The following is a 14848-nucleotide window of genomic DNA, read 5'->3' on the forward strand; positions in this document are numbered from 1 at the left end:
GAAATATTACAGTTTCGTTGCCGCACCACAAAATAGCAGCGAACGTGTTACGTAAGGTATTTTTACTAACAAGTAAACTTATTTATTCCTTCAAACGTCTGATCCTATTTTATCCCTCTTTTCCATATATTTCTCGCCCAATACCCCAGGCAGTTTGCTAAATCATAATTCTCCTCATCGTAAATGTCCCACGATCCTCGATGCCTCTCTTAGGCCAATCCAACGCTCTCCTACCTCAGAAAATAGAAATCTACTTGAAAGATCGTGCGCCAGGTGAAAATCTGTCCCTCGGATAACGAGGGGAATAAGAGATCAACCGGCAGAGGCGATATCTGCTAGCGACGACAATCTCGTTCCCAGGTACTCCGATCGAGCGTAAGATTTACGCGCGTACCTTCCTCGGATCGTCGGCTGATCGATAGATCGTGACGGCGTTCTTACGTCCTCCGCTTGGCGTACCTGCCAGCTTGCGTGGGCTTCATCTACTACGCCGCTATGCTTGTCCAGCGTGCGTGCGTCCACCACGTCCCCCGGACACACGCGCTTCTTTACCTAACTTATGTTTTATCGCCAGTCGGCTTGGCCAGCTGTTGGATATCGGGATCCATATCACTCCACGTGCAAGCTTCTTTTATGCGAGGATGGCTGTTTTCTCGGCTCGTGATCGCCTGCACGCCAGATTATTGATAACCGTCGCGGATGGGAACGGGTATTAACTCGGGACAATGTTGGAGAGTTTTCTAAGCGTGAATTGTAGAGGTAGATAGAATTAATTAATCGAATCTAGGAAATTAGAATTGCAGCTTAAATCCCTCGTCTACTAAAGGACTATTCTGCTAGCTGGGATATTGAGGATATTTATACAATTTGCAAGTGGAATCTCTGATATAAACGTTCAGGAGCATCTGCACAGTGCACGAAGAATTCCATTCACTAAAAGCAATGTAAGATACTGGAACACTATCATAATAGTCCAGTGAAAGTAGCATCTGTCTACGGAATAATTCACAGCAAACTACATTTTGGCATGGGTCTTTATTTCGTCATTTTAAATAATAAGTCAATAGTCCCCATCTATCCGATATTCGCTAAAAAATTTACAGAGGTTTGAAGGTAAAAAAAGATGTTTTTTCGTGAGTATCTCGTTATCTAACAGAGTTGCAACAAAAATAGTTATTATGAAATTTATAGCTTAGGAAATTCTCTACAAAAAATATTGTATGAGTTTTTTTCGTTGGAGTAATCATTTTCATGTATGACGGGTTACCAAGTTTCAACCCTCATACATTTGTCAAGGAAAGATCCCGAACACGGAAATTAAAAAAATTATGAAACTTTGGGAATATGTAGAGGATATATAGGTATGTATTAATCTTTTTTTTGCTGCTGAAATTTACTTTAAGGGGTTGAAATTAAATTGTTGGTGGCAACTGGGGCCAAAGAACTGTCGAATCACAAAGGGTTATAAGAGTAGAAATGTCCACATAAAACAACGTTAAAGATTTGGTGTACTGGTTAAAAACAGAGAATGTCCACCCCCCCCCCTCCCACTGAAACGAAACAAGGAATGTCCCCAGTCTTCCTACTTACACTATGTTTTTCTGAATAGTGTAAGCTTGCACTAAGTCATACCCCTCGGACGTCACTGTGTTCACAATTTGTTTTAATTATAATAGAAATGGATATTTATTTTATTACAGTATTCTTCAGTGTTCCACTTGAAAGATGATAAAACAATGTAAAACAATTATCTTTATGCTCAGTTCTTTCCTGATGCCTAATTGCAGTATAAATTGTTCATATTATGAACAATAAAGTTAAGTTCATTGAACCTTGTTTCTTTACTGATGGCCTAAACTATTAAAACCTAATTTTCTCAATAAAGCTGTTTTGTGGCATTCCCTGTTTTTACCCCTTAGCCTTCATATCGGAATGTAAGTTACGAGGAAATTCCTTTGAATTCTTCTGTCGATTCAGGGGGATTCCTCTTCAGACCTCATTGTGTATCAATCAATCAACAGAAAACAGAAACCACCGCCGAATAAACGTGACCGTAGAGTGGACTGAATAACACATCCCCAGTGAAGAGCCTGCATGATCTGAAACGCGACCGACGAGGATCATAAGCATAGAGAATCGAATGGTTCCAGTCCGTAAGAGCGAGCACTTTTTCCTACTTCGCCCTGCACTAAGGGCGATGCATTATCGAAGCTTCATGCTCGGTTCTGTCCAATCGGCTGAATTAGTGTCCGCTTCGCCCTGTCGTTCCGCCTTCTTCCGTCATAAACAGACGTTGCGTTGTATTATCATAAATTTCTCCCTAACGAGGAGCTCGATCACGGTCGGGACGCTCAATGAAGCAACAGCGATCCAAAGGGATCTCTTCTCCAACAAAACGCCGATTCGATGGACGACGATTCACTGTTGTGCTCTCCAGTTTCAAAACTACGGGCGATTGTTTCGCGTTACACGTAACGATATTGCATCTAGTGGAACGTTAACGATGTTCACTGGACTTGACGAAATTTTATGGCGACTAGTGGTTACCCTAACAATACACACAACTCCCATGACGGTATATCGCGAACACCCCCTACATTTCAGCATTCACGTGTTCTCGCGTCGATATTTTCTGGAAAACGTTCAAGCGAACGAGGCCCAAAGTTTGCTCTGTACAAAATTTTCCATCTTAAAGTCTACGCGTACATATCAGTTCCGTGACGGTTCAGTGTCGACAGTGTCAGTAGCCGACACAGGCAACTGTGATCTGCTCCATTCCAAAACAGGGAAAGGATATTTTGTGCCATTCACACTGACGGTACTGAACCGTTGCACAGTGGGGTACTTTGCCGATCTGGGTGGCCGAAAGTCGATTATAAAAACTTTAACGCAGATAAAAATAAAAGGTCGCTATATAATTCGTCATTATTCTTTAAGTTTAGTGTACCGTTAGAAATTTAAGCCATGGATTCTGATAGAACTGGTAAGTGTTTCTACGTTCCATGGCTTTTTGTTGCGATAGCTCTCGTATTAACTAAAATATAGCGTTTCGAATAAACGCATTGTTCTAGTATTGTTTCCTATTTTCTTTTTCAAATTTCAGCCCAATAGTTCTACTTCCCGACGATTCCCGGCATTGAGTTTGGGCTTAATACACAGCTGAGGTCTTATGAATTTGAGCTGAGGAATTTTTGCGATTTTTCAAAATAACGCTCTTTCAAAATGCGAGTAGATAAAAGGGAAAAAATAAGCAGGTATTTGTTTTTTTTTCGTTGAACTTATGGAAAAATACCTACTACAATTGCATAATTTTTCTGACGAGCATACGAAGGAAATGAAGCATAATTGTTCGCGTTTCAAATCCGGAATGAAACGGAGATGGATTGAAAAAAAAATTTGTTAGCCCTGATAATACAGTTTTTTTAAGCCTTATATTAATTGAATTAGCCTAACAGCATGGAACCGACCGAAGTGGACAAATAATTTGGACCGCCCAGATCGGCAAAATACCCCACTGTGCGTCGCGGAACTCATACGTGACCGTAGAACTTTAAGGGGACATTTTCCAGAATCAAAGCCTGTTGAAGCAACTGCCACGATTTCCTACGAACTCCCCGGCGATGTTATCACCTAAATGATATTTCAAGACCCCGAGCCGCAGATCCGATTAGATCGCGAGTAGAAAGCGCGTATCATCGTTCATTCGATCAATTACGAAAGAGTCGCTGGAGGATTCTGCCGCTGGATTATTAATTGTCGAGCCTTCGGGCGGGCGAAGTCGGTGGCCGAGGTAATTATGAAAAAACGAGGAACGACGGTACCTACGCTGCCCGATTTTCGGTACGACGGCCGGTTAAATGATCTGAGCCGGGCATGTTGGTACTAGGGGCCGATACGGGGCTCGTAGAGCAGCAGCTAATGATGATCGATGATCTTCTCACTAGGACATAGCCGCGCTGGGGCTAGACAAGACGCGAACGAGCCCCGTCCGCTCGCAGCGAACACGCCGCTGCTCGGGAAGAAATGCTTTATTGAATTGTCGAAGACAAGCCCCGATGCCAGACATCTGCTCGCTCGAGCGGACAGAAGACGTATGTGTGTCGTCAGCGCGGCAAAGCCATCGATCGGATATTTCATCGGGTTCCTTCTTTTGTTCCCCGCGCTGATCAGCCGGTGATGTATTTAAATGAAAGAGATCGGAGTCGTTTAGCGGGGCATGTTGCGCTAGCCTGTTACCATTCCCTTTTTTCTCCTGCCCGCGGAGTTTCTTCGGGGCCCCCCCGACGATGTTTTAATAGGGCAGGAATTCCTCGGCTGATCGATCTTTTATCTAATGGGGAAAAACGGGGGAGACGGGGTCGTAAACTTTTCTCTGCAATACGAACGTTTCTTTGCCGCTGTGTTTTGCTTAAAGTCGGAGCCATAACTTCGAAGGCAGGAAACATTTTGCTCCGCGGTCGGATGTGTGCTCCGTTCTTTCTTTTTTTCGGGTTTAAAGACGTGGGAAGGATACGGGCTTCCTAACGAGCCGATAAATCCACGATTTTTGTGGTTAATCCTGGAGGGATTGGTGCACACTGGTGCAAGTGGGATATTTTTTTATCATAGTTATTTACAAGCATTATTATTCTAAATTTCCATCTCTCAATGTCAGGAATTCGAGATTCTATCTTCCCTCGCGAGTTCTTAATTTATGCTTAAATTCCTTCGTGGTCTCTAAACGTCTGATTAATCGATCCCAGTTGCCTCGCGAGATGCTCAAGGTAACCCCCACCGCTTGCACCCCGGCGAAGTGGGCAATATTCACAGGTAACTAAATAAACAGGATTCGTGTACAGTGCGGAGTTTACTCTTATTGCGCCGCGGGCGCATTTAATGCTCGGCTCGCCGGACACTATGAACTTCCACTATGCCGATATTCCGAGATGCTCTTCGATAGTCCTACGTGCTGGTTCTCTGAAATTAATTGCAACAGTTCCACGCCGCTTGCGCCACGGAGATTAGCATGTACCTCTGTGTACCGGCTCCGAGCACAGGATGTGTAATAGAGCAACCATTAATTTCTGCCTGATAGCACGGCTGGCTAAATTCAAAATTGTCAATTGGATGCAAAAGCACGGGAATGAATCACGTTCGCCTGCTATTAAAACCTCCCCAGCGTTTACAGCGAGCGTTTGTGTCAATTCGAAGATTAGGAACTTCCTCTCGGGCCGAGAAAAGAGCATGAACATCCCCTGGCGTCGGTTAAGATCTCTCGGAACACGGCTATCCTACTCCGTGGCGCAGGTCTCTCGATTTTCGTGGCTGCTCCTCGATCCTACGAGCCCCTGCATGGGAAGCTTGTGCGCGCTTCAGGTAGCCAATGCCTTCCAACATTTTACTATAATTTCTATGGTAATCTGTGCTATTATCGGGGCTCGTTCCGTGACTTTTTGCTCGGGAGGTAGGTAGACCGTACCCGCGCTTCCTGCGTGATGGCCTATCTCCGCTTCTCAGCCTCGCCGAAAAAAAGGCGAGGACAAATCGCGGCAAAAATCACGTAATCGCTCTATAAGTTTTCAACCGACGACAGCGGTTAAGGCCTGCGCCGCCCGCCGACTCACCTCGATTATGCCCGCCGATTCGCTGTTCGCCAGGCCAATTTCTCGTATCTGGAACAAAAACGAAGAATGTGTCAACAACCGCCGGCTACCGCCGTCGCGATGCAATTTGCGAGCCGGCGCGATGCATTACGGCGCGCGAGCTATAATTAAACGATAATCGGCGATGCGAGTTGCGCCTTCCACACCCCCAGGGAATTATAATAGTAGAATTAATAGCTGGCGGTAGTGCACTTGATTTCCGCGGAATGAGCAAGTAAATCTGGCTCCGATACTGTCGGCCGTGTAACCCTCCTCGGCTGTATCGCGAATAGAAACGCGGAGGAGAGGCATTGGTGGTTGAGGTGGCTGGTTCGGCATTAGCATCGGTATCTCCTGTATTGCAACAGAGCTTCTTCGTGCCCCGCAGAAATCTTTCCTTCCAAGAATCCTACGCCCCAACGGACGCATAGAAATACTGTCCAACTGACTTCTCCGAACTGTCGGACAGGGGAAAATCCTCGTGACTCCGTAATGGTTCGATCTGGAAACGATTTTCTGGCCAGATGTACGCGGCACGCAACGGTCAGCAATGCTGGAAGTGTGGGGGCATAAACTTATAGCAATCATACGTGAACGCCTACACGGAGCTCCGCTGACCGCTAGAGCAACCGATGTCCATAATGCCTTCTCCTCTTCGTCCAGTCTGACCGTCCCATGGGCATTGGAGAGCGCGCGCTCTTCTCTCTCCTCCGCGTTCCTTGCCGGTATTTTATTACGCTCGCGAGAGCGCCTATGTATCGGCGATTTTAATCGGCCGGCCTCACGGTATTACAATCAAGAGCCACGTCGGAGATAGGCCGTGCTACGGTAGGTGTATAAATAAATTTAATGGTATTCCCCTTATTAACTCCCGATGCTGCTTTTGCACGCATGCGCGCGGCCGCACAGGCCCCAGGCAACGCTGGCGCGAGGATTTAGATTTCGAAGTCATAAGAATAATTTTAGAAGCATTTCAACGGATTTAACTGTCTCCAACGCCTCCTGGCTTCTTATTAGTAATTCAGCTCGACATGTTTGTCAGTAATACACTCATCCTCGTAGCTCGCTGGCGAATTCGAGGTGGAGGGTTGAGTCACTTGACCGACTGTTTCGTTTTGAAAAGAGGGTATGGAAATTATATTCAAATAATCTGCTACTGAAAGAATTTAACCCTTAACTGGTATCCTGGGGTCGCTCGTGACCCCAAGCACCCAAAGTTTTTCGGTTGTCTAAATTGGTAAACTGAATTTCTAATTAATTTTATAATAATAGTTTAACTTTCTACGCTTCTATTATTTCCTACATTACCTAAGAAGAAAATATTCATAGTGGTTGCTCTAGTGTCGACGTTACAAATTTCTGTGCCCTTTTTTATTTGGGGTCTGCCACGACCCCAGTATACCAGTCACGTTTGCCAAAAACAGTATACCAGTTAAGGGTTAAGATAAATTATTATAATCAAAGGAATTATATTTAAATGAACTTCGGAAAGAATTTATGAAATTAAGGGTAGTAAATAATGAGTGGGATTCTTTTAAATGCTTCTGTTGCATTCTGCGCCCCGCGTTGCAACGTCGACTGGCCGCTGAGCAAGCGGCATTCATCGGATGCGCGTTCCTATTTTCTGGTTCAAATGTCGAGATGAATTCGCGTTGAGAATTTGTCTCGTAGCACGGACGCTGTTCCGCGGACAGTTATTTATGGGCGGGTTGATCGAACCCAGACGCTCGAGCCTGTTAAATTGAATCCGATCGGAAAATTCAAATTGCGCCCATTCAGAGAAACAGATATGCACGCGATAGAATGGCTGCCCCGGAACGATTTCTGCATTTTCATATCGCGTTCCAGCCCGCTTTCTCGTTTCACGCTCGTAGATTATAACCACTGACGATGGACGACGGTATGCCTATGATGAGCGATATTGCCCGTTCGAGCGAGAAATCGCTCGGGTTTCCAGCGCCAGCCTCGCCAGTGGCTTTACGATATCGACGAACCGAACGATAAAACTTACCAGACTTGGTAAGTCCGCTTCGAGGAGCGAACTCGCGGAACGATTTTCATCGTGCTGCTTCGAAGTGGCTTCAATGCTTTCTGAGAAAGGTGCGCGTACGTCACCGGGATCGAGTAATTGGAGCTTTGATTTACTTTCGCTGTCACTTGCAGTACCTCGCGTTTCGAGGAAGATGGCATAAAAATTTTAGACTCTCCTTGCACGATATCGAATCCCTTCTGTGCTTCAGAAGAAAGGTACCGCAAATTTGCGGGAACTTTGGCATGCTTTTGGAATATTTTGTTTTTTCAGTATAAAAATTAACATTTTTAAATTTGCTTTAAGTATCCCATTATGACTTTACATCTTTTGTGATTATACTATAGGTGACAAAATGCATAAAATTGTTATCCTTTTCTTTGTTTAATACATGTTAATTAGCTGCGAATATTCCTTCCATTTTATGGTATGTGCCGTAAACATGTTTCTTTCGTCATAAAAAGGTACTGCCTAAATTCCACGATTTAAAGCAGTTTTGACCTTCCATCTACATCTCTATAGTATTCTTTTAAATTCACAGACTAGGTATGTAGGGCAAACTGTAGGGGAGACAGGGGGTAAAATTTGCGATTTCGATGAAACATAAAGAATGACTGGAAAATAATGTAGTTATTCTGCTCACTGTTGACTATTTTTTTGTTAAATTTATTATATTTTATCATTTTAAGCTTGTGATTAATATATTGTAATAGGTTTTTCATTAAAAGTAATTTATTTGTGGCTGGTCAAAGCGGAACTTCTTACTCCTTTATGGGGCAAGTTGTTATGGCATTAGGGTAAGTTGTTTCTAATATATAAGAGTTGCCTTTTAATGTAATATTTCATTTTCTAATGAAATAAAACAGAATTTTATTAATAATTGTTGGAAATTACTCCGCAGAGGTTGAAAATAAATGTCACACTATAAACACAACTATGGTTTATTGTATAGATAGACAATACACAGTGTGTCCACGTATTAATGTTAGTTGGTTATATATAAAAGTATACAAGAAAAAAGAAACTTTAAGAGACGGAACGCGGTCTGCACGGTTTGGTCACAATTTTCAGACTGGCTACGGTCGTCACCTTATGCCCCGGTCAAGACCCTTCGCCCCTCTTCTCCAGAAAAAGAGAAACGCAGCCCCTTAGTCCTAACACTGAGACTCGTTGAACTCCAACAATAATGTTTATTTATGAAGGATCGGATCAACAAAAATGTATTATCTTTAAAAGAAAACCAAAACAATATAATAACCATAAACATTATGTTTGGTAGAAAAACTAAACTCTACAAATCAGTCTTACATTCAACTGTTTGTGGGTACCTACTTAGTGAGATTTGTACTTGTAGCCTACAGTGATTTCCTGTCCAGATTGTAGTTTTTTAATAACTCTCTATAGAGTCAAGTGGCAGATACTGAATTCTCTAGCGACAGTTTTTATCTTCATTCATTTATTTCGATGGAAATCGTGCCCCTTTCTGCTTTTCATTCATATGTTCGCATCTTAAAGCACAGCAGGAACAATTTATGCATTTGCAGTGGGGCAAGTTGTTACGGTAACAACGTGCCCCAAGTCACGGTAACAACTAGCCCCTATCGACACATTTTACAATTTGAGAGACTATTCGGCTATTTCATATATTGAAACGATAAACACTATTACACCATGTTCTTAAATGTCATCTGATCCATACGAACGAATAAATCAATAATATCGACGTTAAATAATCAAAATAGATAAAAAAAATAATGATACAAAAATATTTACTTATCTGGTGCGCGACTAATGTGTTCTTGCTTACAACCACACGAATAGCTGTGGCGGACGCTATTAAAATCGGCGACAGAGTGGCGTGATTAACTCACGCAGAAAAAATAATTTAAAGTACAACGCTCTTTTCATTTTAAAGATAGAACCGTCGGAACCACGATTAGATCCCTAAGCGAAAATTCCAATTATTGGAAGCCTGCATTTCTTGGTGTAGTTTTTATATGGTCTTAATTTTCAGTTATTATCGATGATTATAGATCTCTCGTCGAAGTAAAACATCTTGGGTACCTATTAATTCTTTTATTTTGAAAATATTCAATGAAAAACACAATAGGCCTAAAAGTACAATCATTGGTATACTCAAGTAGGTAGTACATTCATGGTCACAGCGTGTATCAATTATTGCCACTCAAAAGCTGAAAATAAATTGTTGACTTTTTAACAATTCACTCTTCATCAATAACTCAACATAAAAATAAATAAGAGATCAGACAAAAGAAAATAAAATTAAGATCTATAGGTTTAAAGTCATCTGATCCGGGATAATTGCTTAAGAAAGCCATCAATAATTCTTCCTCGTAGCGGAATGTTTCTCTTCCATCGTACATGTCAGTTTTCATTTAGATGGCGGGCGTTTGAAACTCAGCCCATTGTCCCACCGCTACCTTTAAGCCTTTTTTGGTGGTGTTGCCAGAGTTAAAATGTGTAGTTCAACTACTGGAATTTGCAGTGTTGTGGTGATAGAAAAGTAAGAAATTGTAAAAAAAAAAGTACTTTCTAAGCTCGTAACTTCTTAATATTTGGCTTCTTAATCAGGAGTGCCAGTGACCAGTGCAGTGCCAGCATCAGTGCAGCTTACTCCACTTGGGTTAAGTTCTAGCAACCTTACTAGCTCGCCACCTCTTGCGTTCTCTTTGTCCACGTGCCCCCATACGTTCCACACAATCGAATAATAAAGTGAAAATAATAACAATTTACACCGTTCGTTAACCTGCTCCATTTACTTATCTCCGCTCTCGACTCACGCCCTCGTATCTTTATTCGACCGCGCTCGGATACCGGGTTAAATTAAAGCCGAGCATAATTGAGACATCGGCTCACCGCGTAGTCCGTAAATTTTCGCGGTTCCGCTGGCCAATGCGTTATGCATAATGCATTCGAATGGCCGTGCCCGCGCTAGAGAAAGTCCCGAGCGTCCGCGGTTACTTATTCAGAACGTGTAAAGTAGTAAATTGGGCGCAACACTTGTTACGAATTATCCGACGTTGTAGCACGCCCGCGTACAATAAGGATCGCCGCCGGTTCCGCGGCGGCGCGGCCGGACAAATATCGTTCGCACGGTTACACGCGTTTTAATTTCAGGCTGTAATTCAGTCGGAGGGCGAGGGAAAAAGAAACGGGGGATAAGCCCGCGCGAATCGGATCTCGAGCGGCGGGCATACGTGCGCGCCTGTGCGCGGCGCGCGTAAATATCGACACGCTTGTAAGAGCACGAGGTTAGTAATCGGGAAACGCGTCGAGTGATTGAAAATTTGTAGCCTGCGTAACGGAGCTGCTGGTCCCTGCTGGTGCGCGGTCATACTTTTGCGCTGCTTGCCGGATGTTGCGGCAACCGAGCTCCACCCACGATACGTGGAAAGAATCAGCACCTCTGGCGCGCTAACTCCGCTTCGAGGCATAGTCGAGGGCACTCTCGTGGATCACTGATTTTACAGTGGATTTATCGATATCCACCCTGAAACAGTCGCGCGATACCCAGCTGGAGTGTAACAGGAAGCGGCGAGAGTCTGTTTGTAACGTATGGATCACTGGATGTTAGTTAACACCGCATCGTGGCTCATCAACGGGTTACTTCAAACGTAACTCTCTCAAGGAAGCCCTCCGGGGCTAACACTGACGCGGAAACAATAAATGCGGGGCTTGTTTATTAACATAAGCTCGCGTTTTCCAGCATCAATCCGTGAGCAAACGGTCTAGCTCGCGGTCTCGTGTAGATAGATCTCTATCGCCGCGGATTGGATTACCCGCGTGTAAAGCCGGGCCGCGGGTGGAACGAAGTAAAACCGTAAGGATGCGGAACAATTGGAACAAAATGAAGCCGGGGATCGGACGGAAAAACGGCCCCGGAGAAACAAACGGAGCAGCGCGCGCTCATAAAGATATGGGAGGGAAGGGTGGACGACGGAGAATAGGAATAACAACGAGTGACCGCGTACAGCATGCCAAGTCGATCGATCTACGAGGCCTTTTAACGAGAAGAAACGTAAGTCAATGGCCAGGGCAGCATGCATATTGCACCATATACGCCTTAGTTGGACTTTATGGGAACACGGTGCTCGCTAACCGGAAGAAAATCCGCGAGCAGCCCTCTATGGCTGGGTTTTCATGCAATGGGCAAACGGGACACGGAGGATCACCGGATAAGCCTCGACGCGAGGGTGGTAACAGCGAGGAATGATCGATGGACGGTCCTGAGGAGCTCTGACAATTAAGTAACGATAAATAGGCTTTCGCAACGAAATTCTTGGTATGCAATGGTTTACACCTTCATCGACGGAGTAATGGCGATGATAAATGTCCAACTGGGATGGGATATGGAGTGGTGAGCATTACTTTTGTTTTTCTGTATGAGAATTGGAGAGTTCTTGTAGAAAACACTGTAAGTGCCAAAAATGTAAGTTTTCAGGAGAGAGGAAAAATCTTCCTGACTTTTAAATTATCTACGAAATTTGATTTGTTTTTAACCGACTTCTAAAAAGGAGGAGGTTACAGATTCGACCCCTATGTATTTTTTTTTTATATGTTTGTCCCCGCATAACTCCTCGGCATAGGGTAAATCTGGGAGACGCGGTCGGGCTGGTGATTTGGTCGAGTCCCTGTACTTAGACTATACATTTGTGTATATGCAAAAGTGTGCTAAGGTTCGGAACAATTAATTCTCTAGGAATCAACTGTTTCGACCAACTCTCCGGCCCAATCGCGTCTACCCGGGTTTACCCTATGGATTGATTTTGTTGATCTTTTTTTTATTCGAAAGAGGGCGGTGCCCCGGTGCTCCCATCCTACATTGCATCAACATTGGCCCAATATTTTGCCAGTTCTGGTTAATAATAATGACTGTGCCTCTATATATAGGACTAAAAAGTTATAAATAGAAAATTTGTTAAAAAATTAAAACCGACTTGAAGAAAATAAAAATATACTAAAAGGGTAAAAAATAATTTTTTCCCTTACTTAATCTTCGACTCTCATATTTTTTAAGTCGGCGCCTCATCATTTGCACTGTGTAAATTTGGAGGCGACTTAAAAATTATGAGAGTCGTAGATTGAATAAGAGAAATTTTTTTATACTTACCGAAGCATATTTAGCAATCAAAAAAATTTTTAAAAAATTACAACCGACTTCAAGAAAATAAAAATACACTAAAAAGTAAAAAATAATTTTTTCCCTTATTTAATCTGCGACTCTCATATTTTTTAAGTCGGCGCCTCATCATTTGCACTGTGTAAATTTGGCGCCGACTTAAAAAATATGAGAGTCGTAGAATGAATAAGAGAAAAAATTATTTTTTACTTTTTAGTGCATTTTTATTTTTTTGTAAGTTGGTTGTAATTTTTTTTAAAATTTTTTTGATTGCTAAATATGCTTCGGTAAGTATACAATAACCCAAATGCATCTATAAGTGCCAATCCTGTTTACCTACCGCGTAATTGGGTCTTACAATGTTTTCTACAAAAGTGACGTTAGACGTACCAGCGGTACCATCTTTTAGCACTATTACCAACTTATTTACAAAGGAAAATTGCATTAAAAATCTATATTACAGTATTACCAAGGGCACGTAGAACATTTTCCGATAAAATTTTCTTTTTAATTTTGGCACTCAGTGTTATCTAAATTCTACAAGGACTCTTCAATTATTCTGAAAGTTTTCATTTCGCGTTAGTAACAGTAAAGCTTAAAAACTATGGAGTCTCAACATAACAATTCGATTGCATACTTTCATAGAACGTGAAAAACCATTAAATTTTAATTCTAAAAATTTTCTTATATCTACTATATTGTCCAAAATAGGAAACACACATTTTAACCTACAAGGTGTGTTTTCAATTTTCATTCCGAAGAACCAAATAGTAGCAGAAAAGAAAAATTGCCTGGCACTTCTATTGAGGTTCCCCACAAACCTGCAAAGTTTAAAGAAAAATCTGAATTCTCAGAAAACAGATATTCCCTTGTTAGTATAAAGCCATAACCGGGCCCAGTTCCTAGAATCAGCCTGTACAAATGAGTACCCGATTTAAGAACCACCGTTCTCAGCTTCGCGATTGCATTTCCCGCAAAAAGCTGCTCGGCCATGAGTTACACCCCGGAGCCTGTCACCGCTTCCACGAATATCCCCCTCGAATTACAAATTTCCCAATTGCGATCGCACCGCTGCAAGACCGCCCCGATCCTATAATTTTCTCCCGATCCGCCGGCCTGCCACGCATGGGCCAATTAATACCTGGAGCACGTTACACGTCTCACAATTAAAATTTGTATCGCGATAACTCACTCGGAACGGGGCGCGCGAGCGAACCGGTCCGTTCGGGTGCGAGGCCAGCGCAGCCTCACACCACGGAGTCCACGGATTCCACCCTGAATTGAGTCCGTGACGTAGACGATTTCAGTTTGTTAAGGAGTCCCTGGGGGTGAAAAAAACGTGCCCCGGAGAATCCCGCGGTGGGCGCGGCGCGTCCACGTCTCGTATTTGGCGCGCGGCGCGAGCGTAAAAACGGAAGTGGTCTCGTTTCGCGGTCTCCGGGCGCGCTGCACACCGCGAGGCCGCGGCGCGTCGGTGAAGTAGCCTCAGCCGCGACAGGCAGGTGTCACATTCCATCGGTCGGCCTGCCTCGTCTGAAATCCATTTTGGTCGGCCGCCTGGGTCCCCCGACGATTATTGGCCGGAATAAATTAAGTCGCTTCTCCTTCTGCCCCGCTCCCCCGTTTCTTCGTTCGCTTCGTGACGACTCGAAATCGCGGAATGCCACGCCGTGTAATTACCAATTTAACTTTTTTTCCCCCTGTCGAGCGGCTCGCGGTGCGTGTTGCTCGCGAGGTAAGAATGTGTGCGGACCGGCGCGAGCACACGGACAAGATTATCGTCCGCTCAAATTATACCTGTTTGGTTTCTGACTTCGCAGTAGTTAGCGGAATCCCTCGCGACGAGGGCGATACGGAGCCTCGTTTCCACCGAAATTCTACTCCTGCAAACGAGTTCCAGTTGGGTCTAGTATCGCCTGCAGTAAGCGAATCCTTGGGAACATTAGCTGGGTGCAGATCAGCCCGTTTAGAAACGCTGAATTTTAGGGAATCGATTCGAATTCTTTCTATATTGGCTCTCTCTAAATTATCATATCTTGCAGTGATCTACGCACTTTG

General features: G+C 43.6%; 1 protein-coding gene and 1 long non-coding RNA gene across 5 annotated transcripts in view; one reads left to right on the plus strand and one right to left on the minus strand.

Moving 5' to 3' along the window:
- The window catches only part of LOC143372224 (protein cortex), a 243072-nt gene that overhangs the window by 111247 nt on the left and 116977 nt on the right, over positions 1–14848 (plus strand). The gene's annotated exons all lie outside the window — the stretch shown is intronic.
- The window catches only part of LOC143378601 (uncharacterized), a 180601-nt gene that overhangs the window by 70812 nt on the left and 94941 nt on the right, over positions 1–14848 (minus strand). Inside the window, exon 3 of one of the 2 annotated variants that reach the window (XR_013088349.1) lies at positions 5604–5651. This is a non-coding gene — a long non-coding RNA (uncharacterized LOC143378601). Of the gene's footprint in view, positions 1–4664; positions 5652–14848 lie in introns of those variants that run through there. The other variant, XR_013088339.1, reaches the window with a different exon arrangement.

Source organism: Andrena cerasifolii, chromosome 1, assembly GCF_050908995.1.
Source record: "Andrena cerasifolii isolate SP2316 chromosome 1, iyAndCera1_principal, whole genome shotgun sequence".
Taxonomy (NCBI): domain Eukaryota; kingdom Metazoa; phylum Arthropoda; class Insecta; order Hymenoptera; family Andrenidae; genus Andrena; species Andrena cerasifolii.